The following is a 22,230-nucleotide window of genomic DNA, read 5'->3' on the forward strand; positions in this document are numbered from 1 at the left end:
ATGGGGTGGCTGGGTGATAGACATTGGGGAGGGTATGTGCTATGGTGAGTGCTCTGAATTGTGTAAGACTGTTGAATCGCAGACCTGTACCTCTGAAACAAATAATACATTATATGTTAAAAAGAAGAAGAAGAAGAAGAAGATAACAGGAAGGGAAAACTGAAGGGGGGGAAATCGGATGGGGAGACGAACCATGAGAGACTATGGACTCTGAGAAACAAACTGAGGGTTCTAGAGGGGAAGGGGGTGGGGGGATGTGTTAGCCTGGTGATGGGTATTAAAGAGGGCACGTATTGAATGGAGCACTGGGTGTTATATGCAAACAATGAATCATGGAACACTACATTAAAAACTAATGATGTAATGTATGGTGATTAACATAACATAATTAAAAAAAAAGGAGACCAGTATGTGAGGCCATGATCATCTTTTCAGTGATAGTGACATTTCTCTTTCACCTCAGTGGGATCCTGTTCTGAGAGATATATGTACAAGGTTCTCTGAGCTAATGAAAAATGAATTCTCCAGCCTTAAAAAAAAAGAAAAAAAAATTCATCCATGTTATGAGAATCATTGGTTTATCCCTTTTTATTGTTGTACTTCATTGTAGGACTGTGCCACAGTATTTTATACATTAACTACTTGCTGGGCATGTGAGATGTTTCCAGTTTGGGCAATTATGAATAAAACTGCTATAAACTTTCAGGTACTGGTTTGGTGTGAACATAAATGTTCATTTCTATAGGGTAAATGCCTAGGAGTGGGAATGAGCACCAAGCCTTTCCAAACTTCCTGTATCATTTTGCATTTCCACCACAAATACATGAGTTCCAGTTGCTCCACATCTTCCCCAGAATTTGGTATTATATATTTTTTAAAGGAGATGGGTATTAAAGAGGGCACGTATTGAATGGAGCACTGGGTGTTATACGCAAACAATGAATCATGGAACACTACATCAAAAACTAATGATGTAATGTATGGTGATTAACATAACAATAAAAATTAAAAATTAATTAAAAAATAAATGTGTAATCATTCTACTAAGTATATAGTGTTATCTCATTGTAGATTTAATTTGCAGTTCCCTAATGGCATATGAGTTTGAGCATCTTTTCATATGCTTATTTGGCATCTGAATATCTTCTTATCTTTTGCCTCCCATTTTTCTTGGGTTGTTCCTTACTATTGCGTGTTTAGGTTTCCTTATGTATTTTTTTTTTAAGATCTACCTCTTTATTTTAGAGAGAGAGTCAGAGGGAGAAGGAGAGAGAAACCCAAGCAGAATTCACACTGCGTGGGGAGCCCAACACAGGGCTCAGTGCCATGACCCCAAGATCATGACTGAAGCCGAAACCAAGAGTTGAATTCAAGCCCAACCTACTGTGCCACACAGGCACCCCTATTCTTTAGGTTTTTTAATTCCAGGTAACATACAGTATTATATCAGTTTCAGGTGTACAATATAGTGATTCAACACTTCCATACAACACCCCGTGCTCATCACAAGTGCCCTCCTCAATCCCCATCACCTGTTTCACTCATCCCTCAACCCCCCCGCCCCTCTGGTAACTATCAGATTGTTCTCTATAATTAAGAGTCTGTTTCTTGCTTTGTCTCCCTCTCAGTCTTTTTCCCCTTTGCTTGTTTTGTTTCTTAAATTCCACATGTGAGTGCAATCCTCATATATTCTTGATACAAGTCCTTTGCCAGGTGTGTTATTTGGAAATGGGTTTTCCGAGTCTGTGGCTTGTCTTTCCATTAGCACTACTTTGCTCAGAGCAAAAGTGTTTAATTTAATGAAGTCTACCTTGTCAAATATATGACAATTGTAAGTTGGGATGGGTATAAATGGAGTTGAAGTGTAAGTGTTCTAAGCCACTTAAATGATCCAGGAGGTGTTTAATCATAATAAATATTTATTGTAAAACTATGACTCTAAAGATAGATCTAAAAGATCTATCATGATCCTTACACTGTGTAATCTCCTTCCCTTAAAAGTGGACAGGATCTGTGTCTTGCTTCTAACCAACAGGGTATGGCAAAGTTGATGGGATGTTACTTCCATGAAAATGTTATGTAATATTGCATATACATTTAGAAATACCCTCAAAATATACAAACCATTAATAGAAGTCCATGGAGAAATTGCAGATCCACAAAGTGAGTGAAATAATTCAACACCTTTTCAATTATTGAGAAATCACATATACAAATCAACAGTATACAGAAGATTTAAACAACCCAATCCATAAGCCTCACCAAATGGAAATGGAAACATATGCACTTCTGCTTCGAAGAATTACAGAAATAATCCATCTAAGGCACATTTGCAATAGTCACAAGAAATGATCTTGCATTAGATCAGAAAGATTACTTCATAATTTAAAGAATTGGCATTATAGGATTCATGGCTGTCTTACCACACTAATAAAGGTAAATGAAACATCTACACATATTTCATAATTTAAAGCACATTTCTAAATACGGTACTTGTCTTTCTCTGATGGGCTTATTTCACTTAGCATTATTTATACTCTAGCTCCATCCATGTTGCAAATGTCAAGATTTCATTCTTTTTAATGGCTGAACAATATTCCATTGTGTATTTATGCCACATTTTCTTCATCCATTCATCTCTGGATGGGCACTTGGGTTGCTTCCATAGCTTGGCTATTGTAAATGCAATAAACGGGTACACATACCCTTTTGAATTAGTGTTTTCATTTTCTTTGGGTAAATATCCAGTAGTGGGGGGTGCCTGGGTGGCTCAGTCGGTTAAGCGTCTGCCTTCGGCTCAGGTCATGATCTCAGGCTCCTGGGATAGAGCAGCACATCAGGCTCTCTGTTCAGTTGGGAGTCAGCTTCTGCCTCTCCCTCTACCTATCTCCCCAGCTTGTGTGTGTGCTCACTCTCTTTTTCTCTCTGAAATAAATAAATAAAATCTTTAAAAACTATATCCAGTAGTGGAATTACTGGATCATGTGGTAATTCTATTTTTAATTGTTTGAAGCACACCCATACTGTTTTCCACAAAGGCTGCACCAGCTTGTTTTCCCATCAACAGCACATGAGGGTTCCTTCTATGGATCAAATAAATCATGAGGGACATCTTAAAATTTAACAATAATGAAAACACATTAAAAACCTGTGAGACATGGTGAAAGCATGTTTCAAGGGAAATTTATAGCCTTAAATACTTAGAAAAGAAAAGGAGGTGAAAATTAATGAGCTTAGTATCCAGGCTAAGAATATAGTAAGAACAATAGGAAAAAGGAAAAGGAGGTATTAAAGGTAAAAGCATCAGTTCATGAAATAGAAAACAAAGACACATTACAGAAGATCAATAAAACCTAATATTTGAAAAAATAAGTAAAATAAAATAAAACCCCACAATTGTTTCTTTTACAAAACTTATTAATAAGTGGTGTCTGGGTGGCTCAGTCGGTTAAGCATCTGACTCTTGGTTTTGGCTCTGGTCATGATCCCAGGGTTGTGAGATCAAGCCCTGTGTTGGGCTCTGTGCTCAGTGCAGAGTCTGCTTGAGATTCTCTCCCTCTCCCCTACTCTCACTCATTCTCTCTCTCAAATAAATAAATTCTTTAAAAAAAATAATAAAATAGACAAATGTTTGGCTGATTCATTAATATAAGAAAAGGTACATAGTAATAATATGAAAAAAGAGGGAACATAAAAACACAAAGATTAGGAAACATTATCAATAATTCATGCCAGTATTATTGTAAATTTAGAGGAAACAGACAAATTCTTACAAAAATGTAACGACAAAACAGACAATAAAAAATAGCTTGTATAGTCACATAAAACATTAAGATAACTTAAGTAGTTATTCAAATCTTCCTCAATACCCAACTATATGCTTTCTATCAGAAACACAATTTAAATAAAAATGCATGGGTAAGTTATATTATGCAAACACTATTCAAAGGAAAGTTGGAATGGCTATATTAAATCAAAAAGTAGATTTCAGAAGAAGGAATATTCTCAGGATAAAGAGGGGGCATTACACAGTGATAAGGAGGGCAATTTACCAAGAAAACATAACAATACCTGAATCAAAAACTGACAGACTGCAAGGAGACACAGACAAATCCACAATTGTATTTGGAGATTTCAATACTTTGAAGAATTAACAGAAGAATTAGCTAGAAAGTTAATAAGAATAAATCTAAACAACACTAGAATCAACTTATAATAACTGACATTTGTAGAACACTATACCCATTAAAAGTAGAATTCACATGGAATGTTCACCATGATAAACTATATCCTAATTCATAAACTAACAGACTGGCTTCTTTCACTTAACAATATAAATTTAAATGTCCTCCATGTCTCTTCAGGGCTTAATATCTCATTTCTTTTTATTCCTGGATAACATTCCATTTTATGGATGAATCCCAGTTTAACCATTCACCTATAATGGGACATCTTGGTTTCTTTCAATTTGGGGCCACTATTAATAAAGCTAGTATAAATATTCCTGTGTACATTTTTGTGTGTAATCGTAAGTTTTCACTCATTTGGATAAATACCTAGAAGGGCAATTGCTGTATGACATGGTTAAGTCTATGTTTAGCTTTATGAGAAACTGCCAAACCTTCTTCCAAAGTGACTCTACCATTTTACATTCCCCCCAGAATGAGTTCCTCTTGCTCCAAATCCTTGACAATATCTGGTATTGCCGGTATTTAGGATTTTAGCCATAGAATATGTAATGATATCTCACTGTTGTTTTAATTTGCAATTCCCTAATGACATGATGGTGAGCATTTTCTCATACACTTATTTTCCATATGTATATTTTCTATGGTAAGATGTCTGTTCAGATTTTTTCCCATTTTAAAATCAGGTTCATTTTCTTACTGTTGAGATTTAAGAGTTCTTTGTACATTTTGGATAACAGTCCTTTATCTGGTATATCTTTTGAAGATATTTTCTCCCAGCCTGTGGCTTATCTGCTCATTCTCTTGACAGTGCCTTTTGCAGGGCAGAAATTTTTAATTTTAAAAAAGTCCACTTTATCACTTCTTTCTTTGATGGATTATGCCTTTGGCATTGTATCTTAAAAAGCCACTGTCAAACACAAGGTTATCTAGATTTTCTTCTATCTTATAGAATTTTTATAGTTTTGCATTTTACATATAGGTCTATGATGCATTTTAGGTAAATTTTTGTGGAACATATAAGGTCTGTGTATAGCTCCCAGTCAAGGTTTACCATATCTCACCTGGCTGCCAGAATTTCTTCTGCACTCCAAGTTGTAAAGATCAAATTCCTGGTGAGTACAGCCAAGAGTCTGAGGGCTCTTTTCCTTCATCCAGTTCCTATTGATAGGATGGAGATTTTACTCCAGGCATGGCAGGACTAGAACCCTGGAACCCTGACTTCTCACCCTTGCCCCAGCTTTTTCATGGGGCAGAGGTTCCACACAGGGAGAGAAAAAGCCAGTAGACTACCACTTCACCCAGTACCCACAGTAGTTTTTCAGAGGGTTTTCCAGGGGCAGAGACAGTCCATAAGAAAAGTAAGCTCCAAGCTATACCCAAGGCAAATGACTATTTGAGAGTGTAGGAAGTTCAAATCTAAGGGGCACTCTTGAAATAATTAGTTTTGGGATGCCTGGGTGGCTCAGTTGTTTAAGCGTCTGCCTTCTTCTCAGGTCATGATCCCAGGATCCTGGGATCGAGTCCCAAGTTGGGCTCCCTGCTTAGCGGGGAGTCTGCTTCTACCTCTGCCTGCCACTCCTCCTGCTTGTGCTCTCTCACTTGCTCGCTCGCTCTCTGACAAACAAATAAATAAAATCTTTAAAAAAAAAAATTAGTTTCTCCCCTTTAAGAGCAAGACGTTATACCATAAGTTGGCTACTTTGCCAGAGAAACCAGGGAAAGATACAGCTAAAAAGAACTTTCCTGAGAGTGGAATAAACTACAAAGATTGGCTTCAAACTATAACTTTGTGAATTTAATTAAATCAGACTGCTAAGCAATTTATGCTTCAGAGCATTGTTGAAAACATAACAGTCAGTTGGTAATTAGTAGAGCCTAATAGGTGAAGTATAATAAAGCAGACAGCTGAAAAGAGAGGTCAGAAAGAGAGTCAAAAAGCACTGCTATACTCTCTGTGATCCCAAGATGACTACGCACATGCTCAAGTCTTCACCCTCTGAAGAACAATACAAGTGCTTCACACCACTAAGAAATAGACTTCACTAAAACAGCTGAGCCATAAAACAACAATAACCAAGTAAACAAGAATAAAAATGAGTCTTGGAGAGGGTTAGAAGTTAGGATCCAGTATTCAACATATTACCTAAGATGTCTAGTTTTCACAAAAAATAATGAGATATTCGCTTTCTGCCCGTGGATGCCGCCGAGTAAGCATCCTTAAAGTCTCCCCTCCCACCGCCGTCATGTCTAAGTCAGAGTCTCCCAAAGAGCCTGAACAGCTGCAGAAGCTCTTCATCAGAGGTTTGAGCTTTGAAACAACCGATGAGGGTCTGAGGAGCCATTCTGAGCAATGGGGAATGCTTACAGACTGTGTGGTAATGAGAGATCCAAACACCAAGCACCCCAGAGGCTTTGGGTTTGTTACATATGCCACTGTGGAGGAGGTGGATGCAGCCATGAATGCAAGGCCACACAAGGTGGATGGAAGAGTTGTGGAACCAAAGAGGGCTGTCTCAAGAGAAGATCTCAAAGACCTGGTGCCCACTTAACTGTGAAAAAGATTTTTGTTGGTGACATTAAAGAAGACACTGAAGAACATCATCTAAGAGATTATTTTGAACAGTATGGGAAAATTGAAGTAATCGAGATCATGACTGACCAAGGCAGTGGCAAAAAGAGAGATTTTGCTTTTGTAACATTTGATGACCATGACTCTGTAGACAAGATTGTCATTCAAAAATACCATACTGAGAATGGCCACAACTGTGAAGTAAGGAAAGCCCTATCTAAGCAAGAGATGACTAGTGCTTCATCCAGCCAAAGAGGTCAAAGTGGTTCTGGAAACTTTGGTGGTGGTCGTGGAGGTGGTTTTGGTGGGAATGACAAGTTTGGTCGTGGAGGGAACTTCAGTGGTCGAGGTGGCTTTGGTGGCAGTCGTGGTGGTGGATATGGTGGCAGTGGGGATGGCTATAACAGATTTGGTAATGATGGAAGCAACTCTGGAGGTGGCAGAAGCTATAATGATTTTGGCAATTACAACAATCAATCCTCAAATTTGGGACCCATGAAAGGAGGAAATTTTGGAGGCAGAAGCTCTGGCCCCTATGGTGGTGGAGGCCAATACTTTGCCAAACCACGAAACCAAGGTGGCTATGGTGGTTCCAGCAGCAGCAGTAGCTATGGCTGTGGCAGAAGGTTTTAATTACTGCCAGGAAACAAAGCTTAGCAGGAGAGGAGAGCCAGAGAAGTGACAGGGAAGCTACAGGTTACAACAGATTTGTGAACTCAGCCAAGCACAGTAGTGGCAAGGCCTAGCTGCTACAAAGAAGACACATTTTAGACAATACTCATGTGTATAGGCAAAAAACTCAAGGACTGTATTTGTGACTAATTGTATAACAGGTTATTTTAGTTTCTGTTCTGTGGAAAGTGTAAAGCATTCCAACAAAGGGTTTTAATGTAGATTTTTTTTTTGCACCCATGCTGTTGATTGCTAAATATAATAGTCTGATCATGATGCTGAATAAATGTGTCTTTTTTTAAAAAATTGAGATATTCAAGGAAATAAGAACATCTAACCCATAAATGGCGGGGGAAGGGGGGCAGGGAGAAGTAGGTAAGAAAAACGGCCTGTGAAAGAAAGCAGATGATCTATTTAAGAGACAAAGACTTGAAGGTAACCATTAGTTCAAAGGAATTCACTTCAAAGAAGTAAAGGAAACTATGCCTAAAGAAATAAAGGAAGGAGAGAATATTATGAAAAACGATATACCAACAAATTGGAAACCTAGAAGAAATGGATAAATTCCTAGAAACATATAAACTACCAAAACTGAAGCAGGAAGAAATAGAAAATCTGAATAGACTGATAACCAGCCAAGAAATTAAATCGATAATCTAAAAACTCCCGACAAACAAAAGTCCGTGACCAGATGGCTTTACAGGCAAATTCTACCAAACATTTAAAGAAGAGTTAATACCTATTCTTCTCAAACTATTCCAAAAAATAGAAAAAGAAGGAAAGCTTCCAAATTCATTCTATAAGGCCAGCATTACCCTGATACCAAAACCAGATAAGAGACACCACAAAAAAAAAAAGAGAGAGAGGGAGAACTACAGGCCAATATCACTCTACATGGATGCAAAAATTCTCAGTAAAATACTAGCAAACGAAATGGAACAATACTTTTTTTTAAAAAATTCACCCAATCAAGTGGGATTTATTCCTGGAATGCAAGGGTGGTTCAATATTCACAAATCAATCAACGTGATACATCACAAAAAGAAGAGAGGATAAGAACCATATGATCATTTCAATAGGTGCAGAAAAAGGTACAACGTTCATTCATTCATGATAAAAAAAATAGGTGCAGAAAAAGTACAACATTCATTCATGATAAAAAGTCTCAACAAAGTAGGTTTTAGAGGGAATAAACCTCAATATAATGGCCATATCTGAAAAGCCCACAGCTAATATCATCCTCAATGGGGAAAAATTGAGACCTTTTCCTCTGTGGTCAGGAACAAGATGGGGATGTCCACCCTCACCACTTTTATTCAACATTGTACTAGCCCCAGCAATCAGACAACACAAAGAAATAGAAGCCATCCAAATAGGCAAGGAAAAAGGAAAACTTTCACTATTTGCAGATAACATGATACTATACATAGAAAACCTGAAAGACTCAACCAAAAAACTGCTAGAACTGATGAACAAATTCAGCAAAGTCGCAGGATACAAAATCAATGCACAGAAATCTATTGCATTTCTATTCACCAATAACGAAGCAATAGAAAGAGAAATCAAGGATTATCAATCCCATTTACAACTGCACCCAAAATAATAAGATACCTAGGAACAAACCTAACCAAAGAGGTAAAAGACCTGTACTTTTGCAAACTAATGATATATTGTATGGTAACTAACATAACATAATAAAATTAAATTTTAAAAAATTTTTAAAAAAGAAATATAAAGACTTTATTATACAAACCTCCCAAAAGAAGACCAAGGTGAAGAAGGGCTTAATGGAAGCGATTTTGGGGTGTGGTGTTTATTCACAGGAGACCAAAAATTATTTTGAAATAATTGTATTTCCAGACACATCACCAACTTTTAATGACAAGGATAGAAATACCACAAAAAAAAAAAAAGAAAAGAAAAAGGACTTCAAACCTCAAAACCTACTTGCAGTGAGCAAACTGCAAAAGCTACACAGTTGAAAGTACAGGCTACCTATCATATAAGGAAAGATAACATAGAGGGTGGAACAAAGAACCCTGAGGGAGAACCAAGAACCATGGAAAATTATTCTTTTTGAAAAAAAAAAAAAGATTATTTATTTATTTATTTGACAGAGAGAGACACAGCGAGAGAGGGAACACAAGCAGAGGGAGTGGGAGAGGGAGAAGCAGGCTCCCGCAGAGCAGGGAGCCCAATGTGGGGCTCAATCCCAGGACCCGGGATCATGACCTGAGCCGAAGGCAGAGGCCTAACAACTGAGCCACCCAGGCACCCCCATGGAAAATTATTCTTGGGCAGGAATGGGACTGAGTTGTAATAAAGAAACTTCTAAAATTTTCCTGCTTACATTTCAGAATTTCTATGTATTCCTCTGTGCCTCACATTTTCTCCCTATTTGAATAGGAATGTCTATTGGGGTTTCCTTTTCATACAGTCTTACCCTGTATGTTGAATGAAGGAAATGCACAGAACTTCAGATTCAGGGGAACCATACTTGAGGTGATTTACTTAAGAAAGTACACCTGACAAACCTCATCTGCACACGAATCTGATTTAGATGATGAAATCATGGACTTTGAGCTAATGGTGTAATGAGATGTAATGAGAGGAGGTTTTTGTGGGCCTTTGTAGGAGGTGAGTGTATTTTGCATGTGGGAGGGTTGTAAATAACTTGTGGCCATAGAAACACCTATAGGGTTTTTTTAATCCAAATAAACTACATGACATAAAATTCACCATTTTAAACAATTCAGTGGTTTGTGGTATATTCACTAGTTTTGCAACCATCACCACTATCTAACTCCAGAATACTTCAATGGACAACCCCCAAAAGAAAGAACCATACCTACTAGCAGTTAGTCCACATTCATCTTTCCTCTCATATGCTGGCAATTAACTAATCCACTTCGTATCTTTATGTGTTTGTCTAATCTGATTATTTCATACCACAGGTGGTCTTTTGTATGTGGCTTCTTTCACTTAGTGTAATGTTTTCAAGGTTTATCCATGTTGCAGCATGTCTCAGTACTTCATTTTTTTAATTGCTGAATAATATTCTACTGTATGGTTATACCACATTTTATTTATCCACTCAAGAGTTGATGGACATTTTGGTTGTTTTCTTTTTTGGCTATTATGAATAATGCTGCTATAAATCATCACGTATAAGGGAAAAGGTGTTATAAGCCCAAAATACAGTAATACTGGCTTTTACATTTACCTATTTAGTTATCTTCCCTGCTGTTCTTCATTTCTTTATGTGGAGTTGAGTTACCATCTAGTATCCTTTCATATCAGCCTAAAGGACTCCTTTTAGCATTTGTTGAAGGGCAGGTCTGGTAGTGACAAACTCTTGGTTTTTATAGATCTGAATATGCCTTAATTTCTCCTTCATTTTTTTATTGTGGTAAAATATATGTATTTTTTAATCATTTTAACCATTTGTAAGTGTTAAATTCAGTGGCATTAAATACACTCCACAATGTTCTGTAAGCATCACCACTAAATCAATACCCAAAACTTTTTCATCATCCCAACAAAAACTCTCTGTACCAAGTAAACAAAGACTTGCCCTTCCCCCAATTCCAGTCTCTGGTAACCTCTATTCTACTATCAGTCTTGGAATTTGCCTATTCTAGGTATGTCATAAAATTGAAAGGACACCATATTTGTCATCTGTGTCTGGCTTATTTCACTAAGCTAATGTTTTCAAGGTTCACCCATGTTATATCACATATCAAAATTTCATTCCTTTTTATGACCAAATAATATTCTATTCCTCTGTTGGTTGACACTGGGTTGGTTCCATCTTTTGGCTATTGTGAATACAGCTGTAATGAACACTGTACAAATATCTGTTTGAGTCCCTGTTTTGAATTCTTTTGGATATATGCCTAGGAGTGGAATTGCCATGTCATATGGTAGTTCAATGTTTAACCTATTGAGAAATTGCCAAACTGTTTTCCATGGCAACTGTGCCTTTTTATATTTCCACCAGCAATGAATGCACAAGGGTTCTAAATTCTCCATATCCTCGCCAACACTTGTTCTTTTCTTTTTTTAACTATAGACATCTTTGTAGGTGTGAAATAGCATCTCATTGTGGTTTTTATTTACATTTCCCTAGTGACATATAATGTTAAGCATCTTCTCACGAGCTTATTGGCAATTTGTCTGTCTTCTTTGGAAAAATGTCTAAGTCATTTGCCCAATTTTGAATTGGGTTCTTTGTCTTTTTGTTGTTGAGTTTTAGGTGTTCTTTATTTACCCTAGATACTAATCTCTTATCAGATATATGGCTTAAAGGTTATTTTTCTGGTTTCTTTATAGCACCCTTTGATGCACAAAATTTCTTAATTTTCATGAAATTCAATTTATTCTTTCATTTGTTTCTTGTGTGTTTGGTATCATATCCATGAAATCACCAGATCCAATGTTATTAGGATTTTCTTCAGGGTTTTCTTCTAAGAGTTTTATAGTTTTATCCTATAATTTTAGGTCTTTGATGCATTTTGAGTTAATTTGTGTATATGGTGTAAGTTAAAGATCTAATTTTATTCTTTTACATATGGATATCCAGTTTTTCAAGCACATTTGTGAAAAAACTGTCTTTTCCCCCATTGAGTCTTGGCAACTTTGTCAAAAAGGAATTAATCATATATGTGTGGGTTTATTTCTGGGATTTTATCCTATCCCATTGCTCTATATGTCTGTCCATAATACCTATACCATACTCTTTTATGTACTGTAGTTTTGTAGTAAGTTTTGAAGTTCAGAATTCTAAGTCCTCCAAATTTATTCATTTCTTTCAAGATTGTTTGCACTAACATGGGTCTCCTGAGATTTTATATGAATTTTAAGATAGGTTTTTCTATTTCTACAAAGCAAGTCATTGAAATTTTGATATGGATTACATTGAATCTGTAGATCATCTTGAGTAGTATTTTCATCTTAAGAATATTAAGTCTTCCAATCCATAAATACAAGATGTCTTTGCAGTTATTTAGGTCTTCTTTAATTTCTTTCAGGAATGTTTTATAGTTCTCAGTGTACAAGTCATTTGCCTCCTTAGCTAGATTTATTGCTAATGATTTAATTTTTAATTAATTTACTTTTTACAGGTCTCACTTAGGAAAGTATGCACCAAACACATTCACATTTCTTTTTTTAAGCCAATGACAAAGACCCAGTTTACCAGTTTCACTTTTTTAAACATAAGCTTAATGTTACATATTTGAACAATTGTTAAAACTTGCTAAGTTGCCAGTATTCATACACAACTAGAAAAATCTTAAATTTACATTAAACCAGACATGTATTATGATTAATACATTAATATTTTTCACTACTAATAGTAATACTAAAAATAATTGAAATTATTTTTGAAGAAGATTCATCCTGGCACTATTAACTTCACAGAACACTGACACTACTTAGCTCACATTTCAAAAACAATGGAAAAGCAGGTCTGTGCTGGTGTTAGTGAATGAAAGTGTCAGGGCCACCTTTGATTACACTTAATAAAAATAAGCAAAGTACATACAGAGATTTACAACAATTTCAAAGATAAAAAATGCTACTATCATGTAGTCCCAACAATAAACTCAAAAGTCTATAACGAATAGGGGCTCTGATGAGCTGTTTATAAAAACTTTAGATGAGGTGCACTTATACTGAGAGTTGAACTCTTTAGAAATCTTCAAAAAATGTTCCTGTTAATCCTCAAATGGTGCTTGTTATAGTTTAACATTTCTGTTAACTGCATGCATTGAATTACTTCTTACCCAAGCATAGCTGCTGCTCTTTGCCATTTATTGTTAAGGACTTAACTGGCCCTCTTTAATTTCTTTCTTGAGCATTTTTGACAATTTTCTTTGTAGTGATTTCTCTGCCATGAACCATTTTAGTAGAAGTTAATATAGATTTGAAGTTGCTCATCCCACTACCACCAAATGACATGGAAGAAAATGAAGTGAGCCCCCCCCCCATTTCTGACCTAGTAAACCAAAGGAAGTAAATCCTGAATCAAAAGAAAAAAAGCCCACCTCCAAAAAATGGAAATCCACTGAAGGCAGAGAAAACCAACCCTGTGCCTTGGCTCCTGCTCCCATGGTGAAGGGGCTCCTTTGATTCCCAGAAAAGTCCTCAAAAGGGTTTCTGAGAAAATCAAGTGAAAACAGGTGTCTTCCACCACAAAATTCCCTGAAAAAAGTCATCTGGATTATGGAATGTGAAGCCAAACTCAAGCAGACTGTCAAAATTACTTCCATTTCCACCTCCATAATTTAATCTTTCTTTGCATATTTGTCATAGATGTCCCATTTTTTAGCATCTGTTATCACCTATATGTCTCAGCTACTTGTTCGAATTTTCTCTCTGCTTCTTCTTTATTCTTGGGATTTTTATCTGGATGCCACTTCAGGGCCAGTATTCAATATGCCTTTTTGATATTCTTAGCTGAGGCATGTGTCTGCATGCCTAGAACTTCATAGTAATTCAGATATTTTAACAGGCTGTTGGAATGAGTCCAAGGATGCAGGAGCAATTAGCAGAAAGGAGGAACAACAGGGTGGCAGCCTGGGCCTCCCCTTGGTTCTGGCATGACTGTTCTGGTGAAAGTGTCAGAGGCCACAGCTTCTCCTGCTATACTCTCCTTAGATCTAATATTTTAAAATATTATTATCAGTGGAACTGCATTCTTCATTTTTGGAATGTTTGTTGCTGGCATATAGAAATATAAATGATTTTTATGTGTTGATCTGTACCCTCCAACTTTAAAGAATTTGTTTTCTGGTTCTAGTAGCTTCTAGTGGATTCTTTAGGGTTTTCTAAAAATTGGATCATATAATCTATGAATATAGATAATTTTACTCCTTCATTTCCAATTCTGATGCCCTTTCCATTTTTCTTTTCTAATAGTTCTGACTAGTACTTCTGGTAAAACATTGAATTGCAAAGGGTGAAGGTGGGCATCTTTTCTTGCTAGTGACCTTAGGAGTATAGTTTTCATTGTTTCGCCATTGAATATGATGTTAACTGTGGGGTTCTCATAAATGCCCTTTCTTATGTTGAGAAACTTCCCCTGTTCCCAGTTTTCTGAGAGTGTATATCACAAAAGCATGTTGGATTTTGTCAAATGCCATTCCTGAATCAATTAAGATGATCATGAGGATTTCTTCCTTTGTTCTATTCATCTGATATCTTACATTTATTTCCTTATGTTGAAACACCCTTGCATAGCTGAGATAAATTCCACTTGGTCATGGTGAATGATCCTTTTAATATGCTACTAGATTTGGTTTGCTAATATTTTGTTGAATACTTTTGCATCTATATTCATAAAGAATATTGATTTGTAATTTTCTTTCTTATAGTGTCTTTTTAAAGATTTATTTATTTGAGAGAGAGAGAGAGTGGGAGGGGAGGGGCAGAGGGAGAGAAAGGAAGAGGATCTCCAGCAGACTCCCTGCTAAGCAACGAGCCCCACAATCTCACGACCCCAAGATCATGACCTGAGCTGAAACCAAGAGTCAGATGCCCAACTGACTTAGCCACCCAGGAGCCCCTCTTGTGGTGCTTTTATTTGGCTTTGGACCAGAGTAATGCCAGCCTTATGGGATATATTAGCAAGTGTCCTCTTCTCTAATTTTTTGAAAGAGTTCTAAAAGTACTGGTATTATATCTTCTTTAAATGTTTGGTAGAAATCACCAGTGAAGCCATTTAACTCAGGATTTTATTTTGTTGGGTGTTATATTAGTTATTGAATCTTTTTACTTGTTATGGGTCTGTTGAGATTTTCTATTTCTTCTTGAGTTAGTTTAAGTAAGTTGTGCTTTTCAAGGAATTTGTCCATTTTTCTGTTATCTAATTTGATGTACAATTTTTCATACTGTTTTCTTACAATTCATTTAATTTTGTTAAAGTCAGTAGTAATGCTGCCACTTTCATTTCTCATTTTAGTTATTTGTATCTTCTTTTTCTCAGTCTAGCTAACCATTTGGTGATTTTGTTTTTCTTTTCAAAGAATCATCTTTTGATTTCATTGATTTTCTTTATTGTTTGCTTAGTCTTTATTTTGTTTATCACTACTTTAATTTTTTTAAGATTTTATTTATTTCTTTGACAGAGACACAGCGAGAGAGGGAACACAAGCAGGGGGAGTGGGAGAGGGAGAAGCAGGCTTCCCACGGAGCAGGGAGCCCGTGTGGGGCTCGACCCCAGGACCTCAGGATCATGAGCTGAGCCTAAGGCAGACGCTTAATGACTGAGCCACCCAGGCGCCCCTATCACTACTTTAATCTTTATTATTTCCTTTTTTATTTAGCTTTGGGGTAGCTCACTCTTTCTTTTCTGGTTTCTTCAGGTTTGAAGTAAGGTTATTGATTTGATCTTTATTCTTTTCTGATGTAGACATTCACAACTATAAATTTCCCTCTGAGAACTATTCTGTCTGTGTCCCATTATTTTGATATATTGTGTTTTCATTTACACTTGTCTTTAGGTATTTTCTAATTTCCCTTGTGAATCCTTCTTTTACCCATTGACTGATTGCTTAAAATTAAGAGTTTAATTTTAATATATTTGTGAATTTTCTAGTTTCTTCTGTTATTGATTTCTAACTTTATCCTGCCATGGTCAGTTAATATATTTTGTATCATATCCATCTTTTCACATCAATTGAGACTTGTGGTTTACTATGTACTCTATCCTGGAGAATGTTCCATGTGCATGTGAGAAAATGTTTATTCTCTTATTCTTGAGTTGAGTGTACTTTATATGTCTATTAGGTTTATTTGGTCCAGTGAGTTGTTTGAGTCTTCTCTTTCTTTACTTATCTTCTCTTTGGTTGCTCTATCCATTATAGAAAGTAGACTATTGAAGCCTCCCATTTCTTATTGAAGAATGTCTGTTTCTCCTTTCAATTCTGTTCATTTTTGCTTCATATATTTTGAGGATCTGTTATTAGGAGGTAATTGTTATGTCTTCCTCATATAGATGGCCAAAAACACATGAAAAGATGTTCAACATCACTAATCATCAGGGAAATGCAAATCAAAACAACAATGAGATATTACCTCATGCCTGTCAGAATGGCCAGAATCAAACAGACAAGAAATAGCAAGTGTTGGGAAGGATGTGGAGAGAAAGGAACCCTTAGTGGGAATGTCAATTGGTACAGCCGAGTGGAAAACAGTATGAAGTTTCCTCAAAAAATTAAAAATAGAAATACCATGTGATCCAATAATACTACTACTGGGTATTAACCCAAATTAAATTAAAACACTAATTTGAAAAGATATATACACCCCTTTGTTTATTGCAGCATTATTTACAATAGCCAAAATATGGGAGTAATCCAAGTGGAAGATGTATACACGCACACACACACACACACACACAGGAATAAAAGTTACAGCATAAGGAATATATTCAATGATATTTTGATAGTGTTGTATGAGGACAGATGGTAGCAAATTTTTAGAAGTTTTTATTTAAATTCCAGTTAAACATACAGTTAGTATGTTAGTTATGTTAGTTTCAAGTGTACAATTTAGTGATTCAACACTTACATATGACACCCAGTGGTCATCACAACAAGTGTACTCCTTAATCCCTATCACCTACTAACCCATCCTCCCACCCACCTCCCTTCGGGGAACCATCAGTTTGTTCTTTATAGTTAGGAGTCTATTTCTTGGTTTGCCTCTCTCTCTCTCTCTTTTTTTCCCTTTGCTTATTTGTTTCTTAAATTCCACATATGAGTGAAATCATATTGTATTTGTCTTTCTCTGACTTACTTCACTTAGCATAATACTCCCTGGCTCTATCCACATCTAGCTTCATCCAGATAGTTGCAAATGGCAAGATTTCATTCTTTTTTATGGTTGAGTAATATTCATATATAACTATATATGAATACATATAATGTTTGTATATATATATATATATACACACACACACACACATACACACACACACATACACCACAACTTCTCTATCCATTCATCAGTTGATAGACTTTAGACTTTTGGGCTCTTTCCATATTTTGGCTATTGTGGACATTGCTGCTATAAACATTGGGGTGCATGTGCCCCTTTTAATCAGTATTTTTGTATCCTTTGGGTAAATACCTAGTGGTGCAATTGCTGGGTCATAGGGTAGCTCTATTTTTAACATTTTGAGGAACCTCCGTACTGCTTTCCAGAGTGGCTGCACCAGTTTGCATTCCCACCAACAGTGTAAGAGGGTTCCCTTTCTCCACATCCTCACCAACATCTGTTGTGTCTTGTGTTGTTCATTTTAGCCATTCTGACTAGCCATTTTTTCTTTTCTGTTTGTCTCTCTTTTTTCTCCCGTTTGTTCATTTGTTTTGTTTCTTAAATTCCACATATGAGTGAAATCAAATGGTATTTGTCTTTCTCTGACTGGCTTATTTCACTTAGCATTATACTCTCTAGATGCATCCATGTTGTTGCAAATGACAGGATTTCATTAATTTTTGTAGCTGAATAGTATTCCATTATTAATGGAATACTATTCAGCTAAAAATATATCACAGATATATCTGAAATGTATATATCACATCTTCTTTATCCATTCATCAATCCTTGGACACTTGGGCTGCTTCCATAGCTTGGCTATTGTGAATGATGCTGCAGTAAACATAGGATGCATATATCACTTTGACTTAGTGTTTTCATATTCTTTGCGTAAATACCCAGTAGTGTGATTACTGGATCATATGGTAATACTATTTTAACTTATTGAGGAACCACCATACTGTTTTCTACGTGGCTGCACCAATTTGCATTCCAACCAACAGTGCACATGGGTTCCCCTTTCTCCACATCCTTGCCAACACTTGTTTCTTGTGATTCACTTTAGCCATTCTCACAGGGGTGAAGTGATACCTCACTGTGGTTTTGATTTGATTTCCCTGATGATGAGTGTTGTTGAGCATCTTTTCATGTGTTTGTTGGCCCTCTGTTTGTCTTCTTTGGAGAAATGTCTGTATGTGTCTTCTTCCCATTTTTACCTGGATTATTTGTGTATTTGGTGTTGAGTTGTATAAGTTCTTTTTTTAAAAGATTTTATTTATTTGTCAGAGAGAGAGAGAGAGAGCACAATTGGGGAGCAGCAAGCAGAGGGAGAAGCAGGCTCCATGCTGAGCAAGGAGCCCAATGTGGGGACTCGATCCCAGAACCCTGGGATCATGACCTGAGCCAAAGGCAGACACTTAAACAACTGAGCCACCCAGGCATCCCTATAAGTTCTTTATATATTTTGGATACTAATCCTTTATTGGATATGTCATTTGCAAATGTCTTCTCCCATTCAGTAGGTTGTCTTTTATTTTTTAAAGATTATTTATTTATTTATTTAAGAGAGAGAGAGAGAGCATGACCTGGGGGAGGAGCAGAGAGAGAGGAAGACAAGGAGACTCCCCACTGAGCAGGGAGCCTGATGCAGGGCTCAATCCCAGGACCCTAAGATCATGACCTGGCTGAAATCAAGAGTTGGATGTTTAACCAACTGAGCCACCCAGGCACCCCAGGAAGTTGTCTCTTAGTTTTGTTGGTTGTTTCTTTTGCTGTGCAAAAGCTTTCTTTTTATATAGTCCCTATAGTCTATTTTTGCTTTTGTTTCCCTTGCCTCAGAAATCATATCTAGAAAGATGTTGTTATGGCTAATGTCAGAGAAGTTACTGCCTGTGCTCTCTTCTAGGACTTCATGATTTCAGGTCTCACATTTAGGTTTAATTCATTTTGAGTTTACTTTTGTGTATGGTGAAAGAAAGGAGTCTAGTTTCATTCTTTTACATACAGCTGTCCAGTTTCCTAGCACAATTTGTTGAAGAGACTCTTTTTCCCATTGCATATTCTTGCCTCCGTGTTGAAGATGAATTAATCATATAACCACTGATTTATATCTGGGATTTATATTCCATTCCATTGATCTATGTGTCTATTTTATGCCAGTACCATACTCTTTTGATTACTACAGTTTTGTTATATAATTTGAAATCAGGAATTATGATACCTCCAGTTTTGTTTTTCAAGATTGCTTTAGCTATTAGGGGTATTTGTGATTCCATACAAATATTAGGATTGTTTCTTCTAGTTCTATGAAAAATGCTATTAGTATTTTGATGGGGGGTTCATTAAATGTGTAGATTGCTTTGGATAGCACAGACATTTTAACAATGTTTGTTCTTCTAGCCCATGAGCATGGAATGTCTTTCCATTTGTTGGTGTCATCTTCAATTTCTTTTATGTTTTATAGTTTCCAGAGTACAGGTCTTTCACCTCCATGGTTAAGTTTATTCTTAGGTATTTTATTATTTTTGGTGCAATTGTAAAAGGGATAGTTTTCTTAATTTCTCCTTCTGCTGATACATTATTAGTGTATAGAAATACAATTACTTTCTTTACATTGATTTTGTATCCTGTGACCTTACTGAATTTACTTATCAATTCTAGTAGTTTTTAGGTGGAGTCTTTAGGATTTTCTGAATATAGTATCATGTCATCTGCAAATAGTGACAGTTTTACTTCTTTCTTACCAATCCAGATGCCTTTTATTTTTCCTGTTTGCCGTGGCTAAGACTTCCAGTATGATGTTGAATAAAAGTGGTGAGAGTGGTCTTCTTTGTCTTGTTCCTGACCTTAGGGGAAAGCTCTAAGTTTTTCACCATTGATTATGATGTTAGCTGTGGGTTTTTCATATATGGCCTTTATTATATTGAGGTATGTTTTCTCTAATCCTACTTTATTGTGTTTTTATCATGGATGTTGTATTTGTCAAATGCTATTTCTGCATTTATTGAAATGATCATATGGTTTTTATCCTTTCTTTTATTGATGTGATGCATCATGTTGATTTATTTGTGAAAACTGAACTACACATGCATTCTGAAAATAAATCCTCTTTGATTGTGGAGAATCATTTTTTAATGTATTGTTGGATTCAGTTTGCTAATATGTTGATGATTTGCACATCTATGTTCATCAGAGATATCAGCCTGTAATTCTCTTTTTTGTGGTATCTTTATCTGGTTTTGATATCAGGGTAATGCTGGCCTCATAGAACGAATTTAGAAGTTTTCCTTTCTCTTCTATATTCTGGAAAAGTTTGAGAATAGATATTAACTCTTCTTTAAATGTTTGTTAGAATTCACCTGTGAAGCCATCTGGTCCTGGACTTTGGTTTCCTGGAAGTTTTTTGATAACTGAATCAGTTTCATTTCTGGTAATCTGTTCAAATTTTCTAATTCTTCCTGCTTCAGTTTTAGTAGGTCATAGGTTTCTAGGAATGTATACATTTCTTCCAGATTATCCAGTTTGTTGGCATATAGTGTTTCATAATATGCTCTTATGATTGTATTTCTGTGGTGTTGGTTGTGATTTCTCTCATTTGTGATTTTATTTATTTGAGTCTTTGAATTCTCTATCAGGCATATTGCTTATCTTCATTTCATTTAATTCTTTGCTGTGATTTTGTCATGTTCTTCATTTGGGACATATAACTCTGTCTCCTTATTTTGCATAACTATCTTTATTTGTTTGTATGTATTAGGAAAGTAAGCTACATCTCCTGATCCTGTAGGTAGTGGCCTTATGAAGAGGTCCTGTAGGGCCCTGTAGTGCAGTGTCCCCTGTTCACCAGAAGTAAGCACTTCAGGTGTTTATATTATGTGTGTTTTGTACACCCTATTGTTGTGGTTGAGCCACGTTTGCTTTTAGCCCAGTCGGTTGCCATGGCCCCTGTGGCCTATTGTGGGGAGGTTTTGGTACCTGTGCTTTTAAGGGTCTAGTCTGGCATCACCCTGGTGTTTTAGTTGAAGTTGATCAGTTGCCTTCCCTTAGCCTGCTTGCCAGGGTTGTAGTTCCACCAAACTGCAGGGCACTCTCCTGTGGTGTCCCCTGAGAGGTTCTAATTAGTGAGTGGGGCCTGCAATGTGATTAGATGTCTGCCCACAATCTGTTGGGTTTTCAGTGACCCTGAACTATAGGTCTCTCTCCTTGTACTGCCCAGTGTGAGGTTTTTGTTTGTAGTCAGGGCCAGCAGTCTGATCATATGTCGGCCCCCAGCCCACTACTGGGACTGTAGTTGAACTGGTATGTGATTATCTTCCCCTCTTTCCAGGGCAAGAATCACTTTGGAGTGCTGCTGGTCACTGGGCTTCTTACAAAATGAGACAGGTTAGGTGCCACTTTGGAAGGATTCCTGCTGAGTGGTGCAGGTTGGATGTGGTGGATCTACAGGAAATGATGGGGCCTGGGCATGCTGTGTTAACATTCTATGTGGAGAGTGTTTATTCTGGTTTCAGCATGTGTGCAGGTATCTAGGCTGGAGAGGGGAGAGAAATGGTGCCAGCCAACCCCCCTTTTTTTTTCTTGAAGAAGTCTCCTAAAGATCCTTGCCCCTCCAACACACTTTCTGAATTTATTAAAGAAATTTTCTTGTATACCCTAGGTGCTTTTCAAACTGCTGCTTCTGTGCTGTATCTTGGTGAGGTTGCTTGTTATGCTGTCTCTTTAAGGGCAAAGACTAGCTGAACCTGCTGATTTTTAAAGTACCTGGAGTTAAGCCCCACTGAATGCAAAAAAAAAATCACAAAGTTAAGCCTCAATGATTTTCAAAGCCAAATATTATGGGTACTTATCTTCCCAGTGCGGGTCCCCCATATCTGAGGTGCCTGGTGTGGAGTCTGTTCCTCTCCTTTATCTGTGTTTGTGGTGTTCATGATTAGTCTTGTTGGGAGTTTGGTTTCTGACCGGGTCTCCACCTCTCCT

General features: G+C 36.7%; 1 protein-coding gene and 2 pseudogenes across 5 annotated transcripts in view; 1 reads left to right on the forward strand and 2 right to left on the reverse strand.

The window, feature by feature from the left end:
• The window catches only part of LOC115941091 (uncharacterized), a 448,023-nt gene that overhangs the window by 318,333 nt on the left and 107,460 nt on the right, over positions 1–22,230 (reverse strand). For 2 of the 5 annotated variants that reach the window (XR_014141290.1, XR_014141285.1), the window contains exon 6: positions 2,939–5,348. The exons of 2 other annotated variants lie outside the window; for them this stretch is intronic. The gene's annotated coding sequence lies outside the window, so the exon portion shown is untranslated. One more of the 5 variants, XR_014141286.1, reaches the window with a different exon arrangement.
• Positions 6,419–7,727, forward strand: LOC102728214 (heterogeneous nuclear ribonucleoprotein A1-like; annotated as a pseudogene).
• Positions 12,825–13,975, reverse strand: LOC102728521 (dnaJ homolog subfamily B member 6 pseudogene; annotated as a pseudogene).

The sequence above is a fragment of the Leptonychotes weddellii genome, chromosome X (genome assembly GCF_054177405.1).
Source record: "Leptonychotes weddellii isolate Sample4059 chromosome X, ASM5417740v2, whole genome shotgun sequence".
In the NCBI taxonomy this organism is placed as follows: domain Eukaryota; kingdom Metazoa; phylum Chordata; class Mammalia; order Carnivora; family Phocidae; genus Leptonychotes; species Leptonychotes weddellii.